The 23586-nt window shown below is 38.1% G+C and overlaps 1 protein-coding gene across 1 annotated transcript in view; it reads left to right on the forward strand.

Moving 5' to 3' along the window:
* Positions 1 to 2157: 2157 nt before the first annotated feature.
* Positions 2158 to 23586, forward strand: part of LOC146004532 (transient receptor potential cation channel subfamily A member 1-like) — an 80079-nt gene continuing 58650 nt past the window's right edge. The window contains exon 1 of the mRNA XM_083143418.1: positions 2158 to 2285. The gene's annotated coding sequence lies outside the window, so the exon portion shown is untranslated. The remainder of the gene's footprint in view (positions 2286 to 23586) is intronic.

Below are 23586 nucleotides of genomic sequence, written 5' to 3' on the forward strand. Positions count from 1 at the left end.
GTATCAAAGGCTTTGGCCAGATCAAAGTATATTACATCTAATTGTGAATTATTTGAAATGCATTTCATAGCATGTGAGAGTAAAACAGACAGGTTTGTAAGACAGGAGCTACCAGGAAGAAAACCATGTTGCTTAGAGCTTAAGTACGGAGAAACCAATTTGTACAGTCTGTCTTTGATTACTTTTTCACAGATGATGGACAGAGGAGAGAGTAAGGAGATTGGTCTGTAAGATGAAACAAAATTCTTGTTACCACTTCACTTACATCTATTCAAGAGAATGGAAAGTGGATAGCACAGGGATTGCACAGTTTTCCTGAGGAACATGGTGTTGATATCGTCCGGTCCTAGGGCACGGTGAACTGAAAGAGACGACAATAGATCCTTCACCTCATCGGGTGTAGTGACAAGCGTTGTTAGAGAGGAGGAACAGACTGGTCTTATGTTTGGCAACGCTGCAAGGAAAGACGGGGGGCAGAAGTTACCATGAAAATAAGCGTTGAAGAGTTCTGCCCTTCGGTCGCCTATCGCACTTTCACTATCATGTGTAATTTCAGCTGGAATCCTACTGTTATTTTTCCTTGAGTTTATTAGCTTAAAATAGTTTTTTTGGGTTTTCCGGGATTGTTGCAGTGATATTGTCTATATGTTTCTTATATTTTTTCGAAGGAGATACTTTGAGTGTCGTCGCAGAGCAGCAAAGGTATTGTGCATGTGTTCACTCGGGAAGCCCTTCCAAAGTTGCCATGCTCGTGTCTTGTTGGCCAGTACATCCCGCACTTCGGAGTCGAACCAACACGGAAATCTATGAGAAGATATTTTCCCTGTAGGCACGTGGTCCGTCACTGCTGCTTGAATGACACCTGTAAATAGGTCAGCTGCCTCGTCGATGGTCCCGTCTTCCAAGAAGCCCCAGGGGAAGGAGTCGAGGGAAAGACTTATCTCCTCCCACAGCGCTCGGTTCCACAGGTAGCGTTTGTTCTGGATGGAGGGGCGATGAACTCTTCTAAGGGGTGGGGGGGATGAGAATAGAAACATTCAAACTGTCGTGGTCGGAGGTCAGGAGGTTCTTACGTGGCGTGATACTAATATCGTTTAGGGTGGACAGAACATAATCCAGGTTGCTGTCCTTCCTGGTGTTGAACAAAGTATGTTGTTTCAAGTTTAAACCACAGATGAAAGCTTCAATAAACCATGCGTCGTTCGTACACTTTGCTGTTCTATTAAACAGGGTCTTGCCAGTCAATTGAGAGGTTGAAGTCGACGAAAGCGCAACATCTCCCAGGGTAACTACCGCAAGTAAATAATCTCGGCATTCTTCGAGGAGGAACAAAGGACTGTTTTTATGTGGCCTATAGTAAGAGTCAAGGATAAGCTTCTTGGCACCGGTCACTGAAACTTCCACCCACAGTAGTTCACAGTTCCGTTTTAAGTCGTGGCGTACTTTGCTTGGCCATTTTAAGTTAACACAGATCATAACGCCACCACCACGAGTCGCACGATCGTTCCGATATATGGTGAAATGGCTTGCGAATGGCATCTCACTGTCACAAACGTTTTTTTGTCAACCACGTTTCAGTAAAAATTAGGCAGTTGGGAAGACTTTTCTACTCAGATATCTTATGACCATAGTCATAAATTGAGTTAATTGTGTCATTAACATAGGTATAATATTAAAGGTAAAGAAATATCGCAAAAGACGTGTTTAAAGAATCTTAAAAAAATTGTCAATAGATGGCTCCGATGTCTTTTTTGTTCAATTTTGGGAACATTCTCGTTTTATATCAATAATTAAGTATTTGGGCCATTCTTTATAATGATTTTTATCCCATGTAAACTTGGTACCTTCGTCGAGTCAAGCGATTTGTAACTTTAGGCAGAACCTGGCCACACTGGAACATTGGCTGTTGAAAAAGACATTTAAAGTGTGACGTCATTGCACGTTGGTTGGGATTTATGTAAGTAATTTTATAAATTCGATGTACATAATACGATTAATGTGTTTTATGGTGAAATCATGTTTTGTTGTGTGCTCTCTTCTAAGTTTTGTAGTTAAAAGTGCACGAGGAATTTGTATAAGGAATTTCGAATTACGAAAAGTGCGTGAAAGAGGGGGATATTCAGGGAACGGAATAGCCAGACCATGGATTGATATAGTTTTGAACTCTGTAAATGGTATCTATATTCCTTGGTAAATTGTGTTGTTTTAACCGTAATTATATCAGTGAGGAACTGTTCACTGTGATAATCTGAAATCGGAACGCATGGAAAGGAAGTTGCTGTAAGGTCAGTCGTCTTTCTTTTTGCTAAGGTAGGCTTGTTATAGTATTCTTAAACATACAAGGTTGATAAACAACTTGCAGGATTTCGTAGGATAGGATTTACGTGCACGAACTTTTATGCGCGTGGGATCAATGTCAGTATATATGCACGAAAGTTGGAGCTTCTTGTAATTTATTATTATTTGTTTACTAACGTCATGTACATTCGCGTACTGATATAGATCTGGATAAGAGTGTTCACGTCCAGTACTTTGTGGAACGCATATTTGAGAACTTGATATTGCATTCGTTAAATGTACAATGGTAATCGTGTGCCTAGAATAATAGCACACGAACGAACTAACTTTGATGTAATCGTTTGTTTTCGTGCAAGTCATTGATACTTATATGTGACAAAATCATAAGACATTGTATGATATTAATTTTACAAATGCATTTCCTTCACTTGTAACTGCGACTTGATATTTCAACTTGCCGGACAATATTTATTCACGTAAACAGTGCCAATGTTGTAGTACACTGTTCTACGTCGTTCTATCATCTCAATTACTATAATGCAACAAAGTACCAAATGATAAATAATATTATTGTAGAAGTTAATGCTTTTGGTTACAATGATATTTTAACGCAAGGCCAGTGAAATAACGTAGGAAGACATTATTGTGAATGGACGAGTCCATTTCATGTTATTTGGTTTGTAATCTCATGCCCCAACGAAAGTTATGTACAATTTATGTACAAGCTCAGTACAATTGCTTTTTTAAAAAATCAATTTTCCTTTATAACATATGTTCTTCGTAAATGCAAGATGGTTGAAAATAAGCATGTAGATGCATTTTCAGATCTGATGTAACATTTCACTTTGTACTAATGCATCATTTTCCTTTCAGCTGGGGAGGTTCTCGTCGAGCTTGCGGGGCATTTGAATTCGTTGTATAATTAGGAGGGTTGTCTGAAATTTAACCATGGCTGTTCCTTCTTAACATCTTGGGTTGAAGTATTTTTTTTTTGGTTGATATTCATTTTTTTATTTGACGCTTGTATGGAATGTGTTCGCAAGGGCAATCACAATGTTGCGTTGCCGTGCGCTACCTGACGGGTGTGTCCAAAGTAATTCTTGTGATTCGGACGTAGTGTGTGGGGACACATAGAGGTGGGGAAGCCTCGTTAGCCTAGTCTCGTCATAATCTAGCCAAACACTTTTCATATATTTTTTTTATATTCCATAAGTTTGTGTACTAAAATTACTAGTTACTCAATTTTGTTATATAATTGTACACATCTCATGGAAGAAAAAGCTTTAAAAATTCCTAAACTTTGTTGTTTAACCTTTCATATAATTCGTTATTTGGAATTGTTATTATTGTGGAACCATTTATTCTTTAGTAGAATATGAAAATATTACTAGATTCCTTTATTTTACACTGAAGTTTTTATCTATCGCAGTTTTCACTTTGTTCATTCTGTTCAGATACAAGCTAATTGGGTCTTATTTCTGCTATTACCAATTAAGAAACAAGCTTTCTTTATGTTCATGACTTGAAATGAAGAATGCCAATTTTCAGGGGGACAGTCGACGAACCGGTTAGACTCCCCCTCCCAACATTCATGATCTAGAAGCGTGAATTTAGTCGCCTGGAACAGTTTGTAAGAAGCAAATAATATATAATAATTATAAATATGCAAAGCATGAATTAATTTATTTTACAAACTTGTTGCTAGATAACATATTGAAGATGGATCTATTGACAAATATTGATAAACAAAGCATAGATTTAAGCACTGTACTAAATTAAACTTTTTGCTTTTGGAGAATGCACACTCAGTGGTGTGTTTGTGATTTCATTTCGGGAGGTAGGTTTTTTTTGTGGGGAGGGGGGTATGACAATTTGTAATGTTACCGGCCAGTTATTGCCTGGCGGTTCTAATAGTAATAGCAAATTGGTTCTAAACTAGGACCTTACATTTTATGATGACATTTACACGTAATTTTGAAACAGTAGAATATTTACATTCTAGGAAAACCTAAACTCATACACAAAAACAGGTATCGAACTAGTAATACCGAAAATATGACCAAATTTCTATTGTGAACCTCCCTACAAGTCTTTGGTGAACTTGAATACATGGCAAATATCAGAACTACACCATGAAAACTTTAATGGAAAACAGTCTGCTGTTGGCTCGGTTAATTGTTCCGTTTCAAAATGGTTTTATTCTTTTTTCAATTCACAATGCTACATACTCTTCAACGAGGAAATGTATCACAACTGGACCATTAATGGACACAAATGTTAATAAATGGTAGACTATATGGTTTCAATTCCATTTCCATTGATGGAGATGAAAACAGCCCTGGCAGGGATAAAAATAATTGTCTTTTGCAGGGGATAAAAATTCTTTGTGAGGGGGAAATGCAGGTCCCCCCCCCCCCAGCCCGTTAATTCGCACACTGGATCTTGCTACATTATGTCGTTCTTCAGAAGTCCGGACCGACATTTTGTTCTCTAAGTTCATGATATCAGCGGACCATTCTCCATGGCCTTCACCTGCAGGCTTCTTAAACTTTGGCATCGTCCCCTGAGATAAAATCATGTTACTATTAGGCCCATACCGCTCGATTCAGTATGGGCTATACCGCCAGATCGAGATCGTTAAGGAAAAAAGTGGCTCCTAGCAAAACGAATAAACTGTACTGTTTACACGTAGGGCTTGTTCTAGACATAGCAGACAGTAATAATAGTATAGTATATTGTATTACTATCTTACCAATTTTAACACAGAAAGTCTTAAACGTTAGTCGACACAGCACGCCGAGAACCACAACAAAAATTAAATGAAATAGGATCCTAACAAACTGCACTGACAACAAACAGCCTACTCCTTGCACATGGCGGACAGACACTGGCGTCACGCAAGCAGTACTGTACTGTACTGTACGGTGCGGCTACCTTACGCACCGGTGAAATAGGAAAAGCCGAAGCGTGCATCAGCGGTGCAACAGCGCGTCCACCGGTGGATTCTGGAAAGCGCGGAAAGCTTTACCTTTGCCGCCACTTTCCAACATGACGGATTTTCCCCAAACATTTGGAAGGTTGATTTTTAATATATTATTCACTATATAACATTCCGCACAATCTGGTGCAAAAAAAAAAAAGCTTTGCAATTATTACCGTTGACGCTATTTCTCAATATGGCGGACTTTCCCCAAACATTTGGAAGTCGGATTTTTAATATCTTATTCACTATACCATTCGGCAAATTCTGGCACAAAAAAATAAATATTTATGTTGCAATTATTTCTGTAAGGCCATTTTTCCCGTTTCATTACCTTTGACGCCATTTTCCGATATGGCCGATTTTCCCCAAACATTTGGAGTGCGTGTGTGGAGTTGATAGATGAGGGTTCACACCTATCTTGCAAAGTACCTGACTTTCCAGGTATTCTACATAACCGTGTAATGATTTAACATGCTAAAAAATAAGAGTTACACTTCAACTTTGTAAGTTAATCAAATGAATCACGTTTGTTGAACATTGTTGAAAATAAATGAAATAACCTTTTTATAAACAATATTACTCAAAAAGGAAGATTGTTGGGAAGATAAAACGAAAGGCGTTTCCGGTTACAAATTCTGCGAAGATAAAATCACTTAATTCCCCTGACATTTCCAGGTTTTGAAAGCCTTTATTTAAAAAGAATCATTTGTTTCCAATGACCTCAGTCCTAGCCCTGTTTTCCTTACTCCTCCAGCTATCCAGGACTTTGGAGTCATGCAAACCCTGTAAATAAATTATCTGAAGGCAACGGCTAAGTGACTTGACCCTCGCAGTGTGCCTGCTGGCATAATATTGTTTCTATGGTGTATTTTTACTTTTAGAATCTTATTCGACAGTAAAAATAAATGGCAGTGGCAACCAAGAAGCTATTAAATGAGGACAGGTGTGGGATAGAAAATGTTATTTTCAACGGCTCGTAGGATCGAATTTTTTGGCCTTGATTTCCTCTGCACACTGTGAAAGTTGTCTGTTGTACGGTCACACCACTGTGTATTTAATGTTCAAGACAATTACAAGTACAAAAGAATAAAAGTTGCAGTAAAACAAATTCCGATTGACAGAATTTCGTAAATAATAATGTACTAAATGTCTTGAATGCTTTGGATAAATAACAATATATGTTTAAAGTACTTCAGGCAATTTTGTGCCCCAAAAATATAGCAACGATTCTGCTGTGAAGTGGTTTTCCTATTTACGTAATATTAATTAACCCTAAGCCATTGAGTGGCAGAATGAACATCAGTTGCAGAAAACCCCTGATGTTGGAGAAAGAAAACAAAGGTTTTTTTATCCTTCTGCTCAGTGGTGGCGAAAAGGGATCACAGACCTTGCGGTGCGGGTGGAGAGCTTACTGTCCCTTATATGGTTGGTTTTGTATTGCAGTCATTGGGGAACCTTTCTTCCATAATGTAAAGAGTATAGAAAATTCCCCCCTATTCTAATTATGTGAAACATTAGTAACACTGTAATAGATGAAACCATTCAACAATCAAGTGATTCCTATTTGTCGAATGTCAAACAACTGTTTTTGACTCATAAAATGGTCAGACAATTTTAATAATGTACACAGTATTCTACAGAAAGTCCTACATAACCAGTAAAATGTCTGTAGTATCTTTCTTCCCTTATAACAAGTTGTCTCCGAGCCGAGACGTATCCTGATTAAATCGAAACGTCTGATAGCCTTGCATCAATGGTTATAGAACTAAAATAGCCCAATATTGCAGACTGCAGACTTCTAGAACCTGCCTCTCTCCAGAAACAACCTATTAATTTGGGCAAGGACAAAATCTAAATTCATGCAAAATTTGAAAGACAGTCAACGTAATTTTTTTCAGATTTTGTACGTTCAAATTAAATTTTTTCATGGCTCGATGGTGGGAACATGGCCCCCTGCCCCCCACCTCCTTGGGTACAGGCCTGGTTGCAATTATTTCCGGGTTAGGCCATTTTTTCTCGTTAGTTTCCTCTACTATTATACGGCCTTCTGATAAAATGTTTAACTATTTCAAACTTGGCCACCTAGGTTGTCATGACTTTCAAGTATACGTATTACCAGGTTAGTGTGTTCGCTGTTCAAAGTATTCACCGTTTTAGAAAATGGTGATTCGTGGCGCAATTTTAGAAATTCAGGAATGCCAAGGCTTTTCAAAATCACCAGACACATAAAACGAAATATATCAGTTTACACTCTGTAACATGCTGTATGTAATGTACCCCTTGATTTGACTTCTAGGTAGGGTGTACGCCACATAGTACACCCGATTGTTAACCTCACTTCCACGTAGTACACCCTGGACTGCATTTTGCACACTAACGAGGCTCTGGCGTCTGGGCCTTCGGCCAGTATAATCCCAGGCGCGTATCCTGATAATGTTCGCATGAGCACGTGAACACTCATGTATATGTCTTAAATTACGTACGTACATATTAAATACACACACACACATATATTTATTCGAAAAATATCTTTGGTTGATGTACGAGTATATACACACAATTTACTCTGACAAGACTTCTTTCACGTCTGATAACATTTCTAGATAGTTGGTAACAATGACTCCTACGGTGTTCCACGGAGAGCGTTGAACACAATTGCTGTGCGTGTTGCATAGAACTGGCAGCTAAGGTGTTGTTGGCCACTATACCCGAAGATGTTCACTTTGCTGTGCGAACACTGATGCAAGCGGCAATACTTCTTACATTCGGCACCAGAGTGTAACTATACAAGGCATGTCTAGGGGTTCTCGAAAATGTCTGTGCAAAATAGTTGTAAACTTTAACGAGAATTCGCCAAACCTGGCCGATTTCAAGCAAATGAAAGCGCATACGTAACGTGTGTTCTTGAGATACTTATTCGGGCAAATCAGCAAGTAGTCTTGTTCGCGATAGATGCATTTACAAATATGCATATAAATATATGATCTAAAAGATAAGTTAATCTTTTATCATGGGCCAGTACTTGTGATTGATCAATTCACCTGAATGCATGCATGGGCAAAGGACACATCCTGGGAGTTTGTTACCATTTGCACATATATTATGGACTCGAATCCAAAAGACTGCCTCCGGAACGATTCGTTTCGTGCAATGTATGAGAGCAAGGATTGTAGCCATGTTAATGACGACAATGAATAGGTGTTTAGGTAAACCGGGGTATTAAGGACCGCGGGGCATTAAGGACCGTGTGCTAGAATTTCATAAAAAACGAAAAGAAATGCGAAGCGGCAGGTACACCAGCTGTGTGTACGGTCTGTGATACTCTTTTGTTTGTGTAAATAGTAATCTGCAAACAAATGCGTCTAAGCTGCGTAGTTAAGACCGGGAAACGGAACCAGCCAAAAGGCAGACGCGCGAAAACGCCATAAAGAACTGCTGAGCGGCTGTATGAAGTTAAAAGCGCATCCTGGGGCGACTAATGCACTAGCAGCTGCAGAAGAATCACAATTAGAGCAATGCTTCATTCTATTTCCTCAGTGGGGTTTTGGAATGAACACACAAGACTTGTGTGACGTAGTTCAAGATTATTGTGTTTCAAAATAGAAGAACGTACCATTCAAAAGCGGACCGGTCCTTGATACCGCATTGGCTGGTCCTTATTACCCAGCAAAGGGGCAACCTACCTTTCAATTCATTGTTGTTTTTGGCTTTGCATTATATTCCTACTCGTTTGTGTTCTCATTAATGTAAACTAGAGAATATACATTCCAGAATGCATACTGTTTGTGTTTTCTAGAACACCTCCTGATAAATTTCTTCAATGAAATAACAATTTGGTGGTCGTAATACCCCGATTTAATACCTTGGGGCGCCACGAAATGTTCCAATATTTCCAATGAGTGATTAGTCAATAATATGAATGTTTCAAATATGTGCTTCTTTAGTACTGAATTTGAAATATGTGTTTATTTTTTTACTAAAAGCAAGCAACCTTACAAGTAACAGAGCGTTGCATGTGTTACATAGGCCTACATTCTGACTTGGGCGCCGCGGAAAAATCTTGAAACACCAAGGGCGCCGTGAAGCGAAGAAGTTTGGGAACCCCTTCTTTAAATGGTCAAAAATCAATCTCTCTGAACCATGGCAAATTATGCTAGGAGGAAGAATACGAAATATGAGGGAAGAAAGAATATAAGCAATGTCACATTGGCTGGTACTTCAATCATAAGCATCGCAACAGAGATATTGTGGGCGGGGGGAATATTGTATAATTCTCAAATATCTTACATACACACTTTTTCTGGACTCTTGGGAGGACGCGTCCCGCTAGCGATGCACGTGCTTTCAATGCTGAATGAATGTAGTTGGTTAACACATGGTTCGTGTATCAAAATGTAGATTGCGATGCATGGTAGTATTGAGTTGTACATACCTGAGCTATACTAATTAGTTTGGACTAACCATTACTAATTATAAATAACGTAATTAAAAGGGTGTTAATTGTATTAAAAAATCTTATATTACCTCAAATATAGCGTGATTTTGGGGGAAAGTTGTTGAAAATATGTTGAATTGTAATTCTCACTTTTCCATTGAAGATGAAGTTAGAAGGGAGAGAAGTAAATTCAGTACAAAAACATTATTGTGAACACTCGTATGTGAACCCACGCGACGTCATTGTATAATCCTCGACGGGGTGTGTGTCTGTTGTCATGTGTTTTCTCCTTATGTGTGTATACGGCCTCAGCTTTTATTTATTTATATATCGGCTTTGGTACATGGCGAAGTTAAGGCTTTAATTAATGCCTTTCCTTACACGTAACCATTTGCTTACATCTGTTATCAAATATAGTATAAAAGAAAAAAGGACTACAATAACAAATAACTTATTTGTTTAACCCAAGTAATAATATTCTAGACCCTCGACGTTACAGTTATGTTATATTAGTTATATTTTATTTATGGTAAGCGACTGGACCCTTACGTGGTGGGTTCAAAATAGCTTAAGGACGGAAGCACCCAAAATATCATATTCAATAAATAAATCAACTTTTAGGTATTTTTCAGACAACGGCTCTAGGTTATAGCCTGTGGATTGTTGAGCGTTTATGGCTGCCCCTTCATCAATTTCATTACATCATTTCCCACCCTAATTGTAGCAGTTAACCTAAATTGGCAGCGAATGGATGTCAAATAGAAAAAGAATACATGATTCTGCTTCAATATCTTGAATTCAGCGACTAGGCGGAGTTCCGTCAGCCCACATAAGTGGGCTAATTGGGGCTAACGTTATTCATGGTTTCATCTGTTACGAAAATCATAGTGGCCATTCTTCTTAGGAAACAGGTGATCCCAACATCTTATCTATGTTACGTGCCAGGAGAGGTCAGTGCGTATAAACTTCACTGAAGTTAAAAATAGATGGCAGCACTAGGATAGAAAGTTAAAATTATTGTTTCTGCTTATATAATTGTTAATAGAAACATAAAATACAACGTATAAGATAGTTAACAACTATTGCTAACGTAAAAAGAAAAGAATGGACAGAATAATAATTATATAGGTGGATGTAACTACTTCAATTTAAGTTCTCATGCATGAATATTTATGAAATTGTAAGAAGTTGAGAGACCGATACAATTTTGTGTTTCCTAACTCATATTCGTGTACCTCGAGAAATTTTTCATATACAAAGAAGGATGCTATAAATATATATGTATGTGTAACAAAATAATATAATATAAACATATATTGTAAAGGAAGTTACAATCATATAATCATCATATATGTCATCTCCATTAGAAGATACTTGCTGTTCTGATTCACAATTATAAGGAAGAACCCATAACCCTCGAGATATAGCTGTGGCATAAAGGACTTCAACCGCTAATGGGAGGTAGCATAAATTAAGTGGCGCTCACATCGTGGGGCATAAACTAACGTTACATCCAAAATAAATGGAACTGTGTTTATGTACATTTCATCTGATTCTTGTTATTTAGCGTCGCTTTTCTGATACTTTTGGCTAATCGCGACAATGGGAATGAGTTATGATAAGATGAAATTGATGAAGGGGCACTCACAAAGAACGCCCATGCCCATGCCCGGGACCACTGGCATCGATAGCTCATGTTGATTTTAGAGTGTAACTTTAATGAAAGAATAATTTATTGATTTGCTTTATTTTTACTTCGTTTTTTGTGCCACTCTTGGCTAATTTGCGAAGATGGGGATGAGTGATGATAAAATTGATGAACGCACACACTCATAAACATCCATGCCGGGATTCGAAGCCGGGACCCCTGGCGTCGTATCGCGATGTTCTAACCACTCCGCCACGGGGGCAGGCATGCAAGGAATAAATAAAATACACTATTATGGATGGGAGCAAATTTATGATATAAAACGTATTCTTTAGAATAAAGAAGTTATCATTTGTATATCTTATAATATTAATTATATTTATATTAATGGATGATCCTGTGTTCATAGTAATGAACAAATTATAATGCTTTTAATTAATAATTAATTAATATTTAACATTCAAAAGACCTATCTACATACGAGGGTCATGGTGAAAGTAATGAGCAACAATTTTTCATGACCCAAGTTTCATTTTATTAAAGATAATCGTGCTACATCATAATCTACAGACTTTTCTTTACATTTCAACAAAGGCGCATTTCCATGCACGCATTGTCCCCACCTTTCTGGAAGCTTAAAATACCCTTGCGGTAGAACTCCGTTCCAGCTACTTGCAGACACTGCCACACTGCGTTCTGTACGTCCTCAATCATTTGGTAGCGTTGACCGTGTAACTGTTCCTTTACAAAACAGAATAGATGATAGTCGGAGAGCGCACTGTCGGGACTCTAGGGAGGGTGAGGCAGAAGTTCCCGCCCCCATTTTCCAAATTTCCTCCCTGGTGAACTGAGCAGAGTGTGGACATTCATTGTCGTGTAGAACGATGATTATCTTTCCTGGATGTTTATCCCGCAATGCATGAAAGAGCTTCTGTAGTATTTGGATATAACGGCGAGTATTTATAGTTATCCACGTTCAAGAAATTCAACCAGAATGCACCCGTGTGCTTTCTATTGTTGAATTTCATGAAGGCAGTTCGTAGGTGACTGCTCCGAGGCTGATCTCTGAAGCTCGTGTTTCCTTCTTTAAAGTTATTTTCCATCTTCTTACACTAGTAGCACCCAAGCATACATCTGTATACGCACGCTGAAGGCTATTCTGAATTTCAGCAGCAGGAATTCTCTCTTTAACAAGGAATTCAATCTCAGCACGTTGTCGCTACGAAACATCACTGTCAGCCATTTTTAAACAACTGACTGCCCCTTTGTGAACAAAGCTAATGACGTCCCAGTGTCTCGACGCGTTCAGTAAACTTTATATTTTGCGATCATTTACTTTGCGTGTATTGATAGATTCTGATTTTTTTTTTAAATTATTGCCATTACTCTCAGTATGTACCTCGTAGGTAATGTAAAATCTCTAGAAGGATACTTTATATTTTCCTAATTTTAATACAACCGACAACCACTTGCAATTATATCCGTGACAAAACTTGAAGATATTACACCAATTACGTACTTGTCTTATCTACAACTTCAATAGAAGTCCACTTTTGGCTTTCTGTAAAAAATCTTCATTGATTGATTTGGTTTATTTTACTTCGCCTTTTGTGCAACTCTTGACTAATTTGAGAAGATGGGGATAAGTGATGATATGATGAAATTGATGTATGGACACCCACAAATATCCATGCTCAGGCCGGGATTTGCACCCGGTACCCCTGGCGTCGTTGCGCGATGTGGTTACCACGCCGCCACGGGGGCCACCGTATAAATTCTTGAAAAAGTTTTTTTGTCTGACCACCATCATTTCCTTTTGCATGTTCAAGTGCCAAAGAAGAAAATCTGCCTTTCCCCTTGATTGACCCTACACATGTTTTGATACGTCTTATTGCAGACACTGTACAATGTTCAGCATTTTGTACAGGTTAGTGAATATTGTCTTTCGTAAGTCCTTACTCTCTGTCCAATGAAAATGTGCGCCAACCGAGGGTTCGATTTGTGATTTTATCAGAGGGGTTTACTATCTCAATGTTCAAGAAAGACCGGAGTTTTGTCATAGTGTACGAACCATTATTCATAGCGAGTTCCGGCAGGTGGCATCCTCTAGCGGCAACCTTCAGAAACGCACTGTCCCTTGCCGCATCACGCTACACTCACCACTAGCTCGGTTAGAGCCACCGAAGTAAGCACGTCGCGTTCGCTTCACAGCAGTGAAGATGAAGGAACGGGCGGAGCAGCGTGTTTCTGGGGGAAATTTGCTTTAAACTGGGGAAATATTAACGTGAAACTTGGCAAATGCTTGAGCAAGCGGACTGTATGAGCCGATTGCAATTTCATGAGTGGTTTCGGCGTTTCGAAGACGGCAGGACATCGACGTCGTTGTACTGCCGGAGAGGTTGCTGAGGAAGTCGACATCAGGATCGGGTCATGTCAGACAATTTTTGAGATCTGCTGTGTGCAGAAAAAGGCCTAGCTGTGGAAAAACAAGAGTTGGATGTTGTTCAATGACAACGCTCCAAGTCACACATCACTGATTTTCTTCCACTTTTTGACTGGTCATGTGATAACCGTCGTGCCCTGCCCACCTTACTCTCCAGACTTGGCCCTGCGAACGTTTATCTGTTTCCCTAGATAAAAAGGCAACTTAAAAGCACGTCATTTTGCAAGTGTAGACAAAATTCAGCAGAACGCGACAACACAGATCGAAGATACCCCCAAAAATGCGTTCCAGGAGAGGCGTCCGAACTGTGGCAGAAACGATGGGAACACTGTCTATATTGCACGCATGGTTGAGTACTTTGAAGGGCACAATCAGTGGCGCAATCACAGAGGGTGCAGGAGGGCCATTTCCCCCAAACCTTCGATGGAAAACAATTCTAGGTGGAGAGGAAACGTTGACGGCCAAGGGTACCTGTAGGTGGGCACATATAAGCAGTTGCGTGTTCGATTTCAGATATTATGCAAATAAGAATACATTTCGTAAAATTTTCCTGCTTTTGCCACTCCTCGTCAAGTTCAGAGCCATAGCTAGGGGACGGCGGGAGTCAGCCACAGATGCCGAGCGATCTAAATTTAAAATGTTGTAAGACAGAGAATGCTATTGCGCCCCGTGAAATCATTTGCGCCCTACTAAATCAATATTGTTTATAGTTGCAAAAATTGGATCTTACAATTTTCTTCCTCGCTTTGCTCGCGTTGTGATTGTTTTCTGTAATGTACTACTTAATTAATATGTGTTGTATATATGTATTGAATAGACTTTGAATACGTACACAATTTGTGTTAGCATGTTGCATATGTATTTTCTTATTTTAAGTTGCTCCGTGTTGCATATCTGTAAAACATATCTTATAGATGAAAGTTATACATCTTCTATGTACAAAAAGAATTACCTTCGGAACGCATTTATCATTCATTTACTGCCATTCAAAAATACAGTTGGTGTACTTGTTTTCCATTATTAGCTAATATGAAATTGAACGTTTTGAAAAAAATATATCAAATCGTTTGTTCCAAAGAAATGCTTTAGCACCGCCTTCTACCCCTTTTTGCTTAATTCATGGGGATGATAACGTGTTTGATACTACTACACCCCCCCCAGACAAACATTCGTGGTTGCGCCTCTGGGGACAACCATGTGTAATGTTGTAATTGCGGTAATAAAGTGTGTTCTGCAAAAGTCCGCTCTTTTTCTTTTTGAACAGCCCACGTATTATTTATTAATTGGTGTCCATTAATGTAAACCTTGCATGCAGATATTATTATTTACCTTGCACGCTTACAACGTTATTGCTTTATTAAGTGTATCCAATGGAACAGAAATAAACAACATCCCAAATTTCGTTTCTTCAGATTGTATTCCAGTACTGCCTATTGACAAATCAGAAACAAAATTGGAATGAACAGGAGCATATCAGTTTTGCCAACATTTATTGAGCAACATTATATCTAAGAAAAACTGACTAACGAGAGATGTGTATTTTGCACGTGAACTTTAACTTTATAGAGAACTAAAGAAAATATAAAAGTATTGCCCAATAAATAATATCTGCAAAAATCAATTATGTTAAATAATCACAAAACATATCGTTACATCAACAACATGCAGTGTTGGTTTACATACTAAGTAAGTGAGAAATGAGTATTGCTGGTTGGAATGTCATTCGTAACCAGAGAGTGAGGACTGTGGCGGTCTCCCATACAAATCGCTCTCTGGACCTACCTTCTGCTCACTTCTACATCAAGAGATACTTATGAACTTCTCTCCTTAAGTGTTACTGTCACACCACAAGAATAATACACAATATTGTTAATTCTAAAATGTAAAGTTTCGTGACGAATTTTATATTTTATTTTGAGCAGATTCTCTTTCCTTAATTATTTTGTGCAAAGGTCGTATGCGTTTGGTGGGGGGGATAATGTCGGGTTATGTGGGGGGTCTTAGTCGCCCTAGCCCACAGCTAACTCCGCCCATGCTTCCAACAAACGCGATATAACTGAAGTTAAACTTCAAAGTGCTAAAAACGTAAGGACTGAAAAATAAAAGGTTACATCAAAAGAGAGGTCTGTGCATACCAGCATACCGGCATTAATTTATTTCCAATTCTGCCTCAGGTTTCGAGTATTTTAATACTCTAATGTTTTACGTTATCTCTTTCTTTATATCTTACATTTTTTTTTCGTAGTCTTTTGTGTACTAATCTACATGGGATGTTATTACCCATGTTCACTGTACTGTACTAACGTAATGAATATAATATAATCGTCGGTATTTTTTGGACGATTCCCCTAGGAATCAAATAGATAAAAGTGGGTATATAACTCCCTGGAATATACTCACTGATTCATTGATTTGGTTTACTATTTCTCGTTTTTTTGTCACTTTTGGTTAATCGCTAAGATTTGATTTGATGTTAAAATTTTGGGTGCGTCAGCACTAAGGCTATTTCGCAGCCGTCACACTATACGGTGTCCAGCCCCTTACCATAACTAAAATACCATAACTGTAATGTCGTGTTGTAACTATAGTCTTAAAATTTTCTGACCGTTTAAAAGCTGAGACTGCAAAGAGGCACTCAGCACATATAGAGACAAAACACAGGACAACATACTGAATTATATTGGACATAGTGCCAGTCGCCAGGGCCTCGTTCGTCTGCAAAATTCAGTCTAGTGTGTACTGCGTGGAAGTAAGGTTGACTTTTGGTCGCCTTATCAGAAGTTCGCACCTTACACACATAATCGCTAAGATACACATATGGATATATATATATATATATATATATATATATATATATATATATATATATATATATATATATATATATAGCTATGTGTGTGTGTGTGTGTGTGTGTAACAGGAAATACAAGTGTCAAAGCGTTTGCTGTTATTTACTTTCTTCAGTGTTTATATGCGCGCGTGTTTGTCCAGTAACACCAGATTCACTTCTTTAACTCATATGTACGTGCAGTATCCCGACACCACGGAACTAGGGGAAACAATCTTGAAGTCAGAAGGAAACTAATGTTTAGTTAGTGTTTGGAACATTAAATACAAGTTATTAACCGAAAGAGAATATTGCATGATAGCAAACTAAAATTTAATAACAAATCCTTTAACCTTTAAATATTTAGATGGTTCTTTATTTTCTCTGCAGTGATGGATAAATTACTCCGTGCATTGTATTATGCACAAATATTTCAGTACGAAACATATATTATATACTTGTCATAGTTAAAGCAATGAAGTGCTGTTAATAGGATACCAGTGCTTGAAATTAGCAGTTGCAAGTCGCAAAATGTGACTAGAAGTTTTGGTTTTGTTCTTATATAAAATGTTTAAGTCGCCACTTTTGGTAAATAAACTTAGATTGGTGACGAACAGAGTGTCTTTTGTTTGTTTTCCCCACAGGCATAACCAGAGGCTCGTTCTTCTTTTTATGTTTCGAAATTGGTAAGTTTTGAGTTTGATTTTGAGTTTTGAGTCCACTTTTATGCACAGATAGGCTAATCGGTACTGAACCTACAGTTTAAAGTGGGATCCAAAGCACTGTGTGAATCCACCAGTCGAAATTGGTGATATTGAGAAGTATGGTACGAGATATGTAAAATAGCTTATGTATGTAACTTCCAAAAAGAGTAATATTTGTTGGAAATTCCCCCTCTCGTTCAGTTAATTTTTATACAATGGCATTAAGTAGCGATTAAAATATTATATGTTTTACTAATGTTCATTTTTCCTTTTGGACATGGCATGTCCATCTCATATGAACATCAAATGGGACATTTGAGACAACGTTTGTATAAAATAGTGTTTTTCAAACTACAATACGTTTGAAATAAATTGCGAATCCTATTAATTTAATTGTTGTAGTATTTTAACCCCTACCAAATTTTAAAGGAATGTTCATGTCTTTCACACATTAATTTTTTTTTTTTAATTGAGGTACAATTGAGGCGTTGCGGATACGAAGGGCGAACTCAACAAACGTACATTGTGAGGGAAAGAGGGAAATGCGTTTCAAATTGTCAGGCACAGTGCGAACTCCACAAAAACTTGGTAACAGTAGATCGGAATGCTTCATGCGTTATTTTCAAAGTGTTTGTTTGTGGAGTTCGCACTGTGCTTGACAACTTGAAACGGATTTCCCTCACAATGCACGTTTGTTGAGTTCACCCTTCGTATCCGCAACGCCTCAATTGGGCGACTAAGTTTAGTGAATTAGGAGCCAAAATGGCGCCGAATTGCCAAAGTCCAGTTTCGAACATTGTAGAAGGTCTCGGCCATCCAGCACTATAAACATAGCATTTTTTCTTAAATGTTTTCATTGGTGGCGCAAATGAATCGAAGTTGTAATAAAAGAGAATCTGTTCTGACACTGCGTTTCACTTTTGTACAAATTACATGTGTGTGGCGAATGTTGTTCGCTCATGGTTTGCAAAGTGTCCCACAAGCGCCCTCTACTCCATCAATTAATCATTTATCATCAATCATTATGGTGATTAATCCAGGCCGTATGAAATCAGCATAAGGTAACTGAAATTGATTTTATGCATATTTAAACAACCGCACAAACAGAGAGTTATATATATATATATATATATATATATATATATATATATATATATATATATATATATATACACATATATACATACATACATACATACACACACACACATAACACAAACACATAGTACATACACATGTATGTGCGTGTGAGAGTGTTAGAGAGAAATCATGTTTATTTTCTCACCATTGACTATTTTTCAATTTTTTGTGACTTTTAACTATTTAAATCAACTAACAAAGATATTCCTAAATTTCAGAGTCTTATTTCTGTTAGTATTGTAATACTGTAATTTATTTCAAAGTAGTTATATTGATACACGCTTCCAGTTTTTATATTAACACATGCATAGCAATCTTCGAATTCGCCTAATAAAGTTAGGACGCTCGTCTTCTTGAGGTTGTTGGTCATCTCGAAGAAGTTCTCTATCCTTGAAAGTTCCTTCATTTGAAAAAGTTCCTGCGTATTGGCTAGATTTTCGTTTCTTTCGACCGTCTTTAATCTTCATGTCTTGTTTCCTGAAAAAGGATTCTCTCTTCACTATGCAAGTCTTTCCTCTCTTCCGATCGTCTGTGTTTAACCGTCCGTGCTGCCTGTCCTGTGATCCTGTTTTAATTTTGAAACAGGTTTCTTCCATCTGAGCGTCTTCTTTTCGTAATTCCTGATACAAATTCGATGTTTCATCCTTCTTCTGCTGCTTCTGATTCGAAGATATTGGCTTCACCTTTGAACGTTCTCGAGGCTCATTTTTCTGTTTAGATATCAACAGTTTATCGCATCTGATGTCGTTTTGCCTTGTTATTAACTTATAATTAACTTCTGTCTTCACTGTTTTCAGGTCCTTTTCTTTCTTCCGGCCGTCTCTATTATCTTTTCCGTGCTGCCTGTCCTGTGATCCTGTTTTAACTTTAAAACAGGTTTCTTCCATCTGAGCGTCTTCTTTTCGTAATTCCTGATACAAATCCGATGTTTCATCCTTCTTCTGCTGCTTCTGATTCGAAGATATTGGCTTCACCTTTGAACGTTCTCGAGGCTCATTTTTCTGTTTAGATATCAACAGTTTATCGCACCTGATGATGATTTGCTTCCATACTAACTTATAATTCGCTTCTGTCTCCGCAAGAAGTATATCAACTGTTCGACATAGAATTTCCTTTTCTTTTACTTTGTCAGACACAGACTTCTTGAATTTCGACACCACGTTCTTCATAACGTTGCGGTACTGATCTCGCACGTCAAACATTATTCGGAGGGTATCACCGGAAAAAGTGTGTGGGGCTTCCTCAAAGTTCTTGACGGTGTCCTCCAAACTTCTAATGGTCTCCATGGTCCAGGCGTAGAAATCGCAAAGATCATCTTCCGAAATATGTTCAGCCTGTTCTGCCTTGTCTCGCTTTTCTCCTTCCGGGCTGTATTGGTTAAGATGCCGAAAGCCACTGCGTACTTCTACAAAGCTTCGCGCACGATCAGAAATATTTCTCTGGTGTTCTGCTCTAGAGAAATTCCACTGAAGCCCTTTGTCGTCTGGAAGATCTAGCCACCTCACATCATAAGTGCTTTGTTCGATTCTTACTCCAGTCATTTGATACTGACTTTCGAGTCTCTTTTCAAAAGTTTTCACCGTGTCTTTAATGGAGTCAGATTCCTGGATCAGTTGCGAAGCCATTTGTCTTAACTTAATCATTCTCAGATCGTCACTCCTATGTAAAGTGCGCAACTTCTGCACCACATCAAATCCTATTTCCTCCGTACACGGCTCCTCCTTCATTCTTAGAAAGTGAATATGCATATCATGATATTCCATGAAAAATTTCTCTCGTTTTGTATAGTCCGTTTGGGTACACTGGTCCATATACTTTGAAATGGGTATATCTTCTTCCCTTCTATACATTGCTTTTTTTTCTTTCGTCATTGCATCGCATACTTCTGTATGTTCTTGTCTATCGTCTGCCTGACTTTTGTTCTCGGATTCTCTATCAAGATGTTTTAGCAAGAAATATTCCACCATTTCAAAGTCATTGTTGTCACTGCTTGCCCTCCATTCTATGTGATTGACACTCAACTCACTTTGATGTCGTCTGAAGGCGAACTTACAAGAACAAAAATATTGTCCAATGAAATCTGTGATTCTGCTAAACAACGACACTCTTACATTCTGTGTTAAGTCGCTGAGGTTTCCTGTTGAAACGTTTAAGTTCAGTTCCTGCGGATGTTTGCAGAACTTCGTTTCGTCATCTTTCTGCGAATGTTTGTAGATCTTCGTTTCGTCATCTTTCTGCGAATGTTTGCAGAACTTCGTTCCGTCATCTTTCTCCCAATGCGAATGAACTATGTCCTTTGGAGCTGGCTGTCTAGCAAGAAAATGAAGAATACTTGCGGTTCTTCCATACTGCACTCTATTTACACTTTGCATACTAAGACCTTGCTCGGAACACTCGGAATAGACCATAAACAGCATCCCAACATATCTTAATTCATATATATCGCATTCTACGATGATCTCTTTAATACACCAATGTCTCAACATGTATAAACTCAAACTGTGAAATGCGTGATCCAATCCCGCAAGACTTAGACGTTCCTTCACTACTTCGTGTCCTCCAAATGGTTTCTGTCTAACTACTGGCTGCTTATTGACATCAAAAATTTTCATCTGTTGGTTTAAATCGCAAACTGAAATTTGTAGAAGTCTGTCGCACACTTCTTGCTCTGTGCAAATAGTAAGTTCGTGGCTTTCCGTGATAAATGCACCACCATGGGACAAGTAGTACTCTGCTGCTATATTGAAAATATCCAAATAAGGAGTACCGTACAACTGAAGGCTGTAGGACCGTTCGAAGAGAGCAATGAATATGATCCTCAGCTCATTTATCTCAAGAAATATCATCCTGCGCACTGCTCTTGGTACGATGGATCGATTTGATGTTATCATCGCTTCCTGCATGACAGGGCTTTGCAGTCGTCTTCTGACCATAGCGTGCAGGAGACATAAGGTCTGTCTGGCTTCTGTCACCTGTCGCTGCATGATATTTTCGTATTATTCCACTAGGAAAATTGAGAGAACTTTAAATCAGACGTTACTTGATCACAATCCAAAGCTTTCTGCGCTTTCCCGCAACGATTCAACAATGGGAACCTTGACGCATTGTTAGTATAAATGCCTGATGCATCCCAAGAATGCTAATAATATAATAAGTGTCGATTAAGTATGGTCCTCTTCTTCGTCTTGTCATGATGTAGATGCTTTCGTGTCTTCATTTCGATTCGACCCTTTGGTCATCTCATTCCTACCCTTTTGTTTTGTAATTAAATTAAACATACTGTTACGTCATGCATAACTTATATATACAGATCTCTTCCCTTTGGTGGGTCTGAATGAAGCCTCAAAACATGATTCAATGTACATAAAGAAAGTTAAAGATACAATAAAATCAGTGTGCGAAAGACATTGAGTAACGTTGTCATTAGAAAACTTGAAATGATTCTAAAATCGATTGCCATTTCAACATACATGAGAAATGTTTTCATTATTTTGTTACGAGGTTCAACTTAGGCTTACCAACAAACGTGCTCTAATTCCATGATTCTTAATGCAACGTAATTATAAGCTTCTTTCTAGTGAATAAATTTCTTGTTACTTAATCGGGATTAAAGAATGACGTTGCTTTCTCTTCACCATAGAATACAATAAATAGCATTCTGTGCCGATGTATTGTTCGATACTAGATTTCTGTACCACTGGCTCTCATTGATCGACAATCTGACTTAAAATGCGTTATTTGGAACCTTTCCTACGTCAGAATTCTTGAACGTTAACCTTCACTACAAGGAGAAAACCGACTTTTCCTCTGATGCCACTTCTTTCAAACCGCAGTTAACGAACTTTTTCATTGAATACGTTTCAAACAGTCCGATGCATAAGGATTACCTAGCAAATTGTCCATCACCATGTTTATTCTTTTTATTTCACCCAGCGAGAGCTTCAAGAATTGAAAGAAAACGCCAAACTATGCGTAAAGATTCAAACTTTAAAACCAGTTAGAATGCAAGGGGAAAATTAATGAAGTTAGTCGTGGATAATTTGCCGAGCAACACTTGTCACATATTCAAGATATTGTGATTGAGTAGATATTTTATTATTCCTTTTCCACACTTTTCTAATGAATATTATGTCACCGTGTGAATTTTCGTTGTCATTTGGTATCTCTAAACTCGAAATTGACGATCAAATTATTTTGTCACGTCTAGATTTTTAAAAATGTTGTCCGCACAATCGTTCGGGTAAAATTTATTTACTACCATAATATTTTATATACTTTTTACTTATCAGATGAAAAGTCTGGAATTGTTATTTTAAAAGACACAGCATTTACTACTTCATAAAATAGTTATTAATTCTAAATACATACACGTGTGTGGTTTGAGTGAGAGAGTGTCTGCGTGAAAGCGCCAGCGTCCGTGTGAAATATTTACATGATGATTTGATGATTTGTGTATATATGAATTTGTTGACGTTATTTAGTGACTTTGTTTTCATATCTGTATACCAGGTATATTCTGGGCAGGACGACCCGGGACCACAGAAATGTATTGAGGACATCAAAACAGACAACTTCTCTCAGTAACATTCTTTTCTTTTGGTGCGTCATTTCGGTGCTACAGCCGTTCAAAAAAGTCAGGTTTGCCGCCTGCATGCTCGCAAGTCAACATCGCATCGGCGACGTCATTGTTTTGCGGTGAAACAGTGCACGGCAATGTAAGGAACACATTTTTTGTGAAAAACGAGAAAACAAAACTACCAAGCACATGATAGCGAGGAAAGCGTCATGTAGACCAACGGGAAGTGAACCAACGATACGAAAGACGGTAGTAAATCAAGGTATTGAAAAAGGGAGTGGTAAAATCGAATTTTGTTTCTTTGCCTAAATGTCAAATTATTAGCAAATCTCGTTGCAAGGTTGAAAGTCAGGGTAGCGAGAGCATTTTCTTGCCTGTCGTCTACTCTTCGATGACTTGAACTATTCAGCTAATGAAGGTTTTCTTCTAAGCTTTCTACTTTCTACTTTTCTAGTGATAAACATTTTCTGTTTGCAGTTGTAGGAGCGTAAAAATATAATATATTTGGCTGAAGATGTATTTTAACGCCGTA

The sequence above is a fragment of the Lepisma saccharinum genome, chromosome 21, assembly GCF_977018435.1.
Source record: "Lepisma saccharinum chromosome 21, izLepSacc3.1, whole genome shotgun sequence".
NCBI lineage: Eukaryota > Metazoa > Arthropoda > Insecta > Zygentoma > Lepismatidae > Lepisma > Lepisma saccharinum.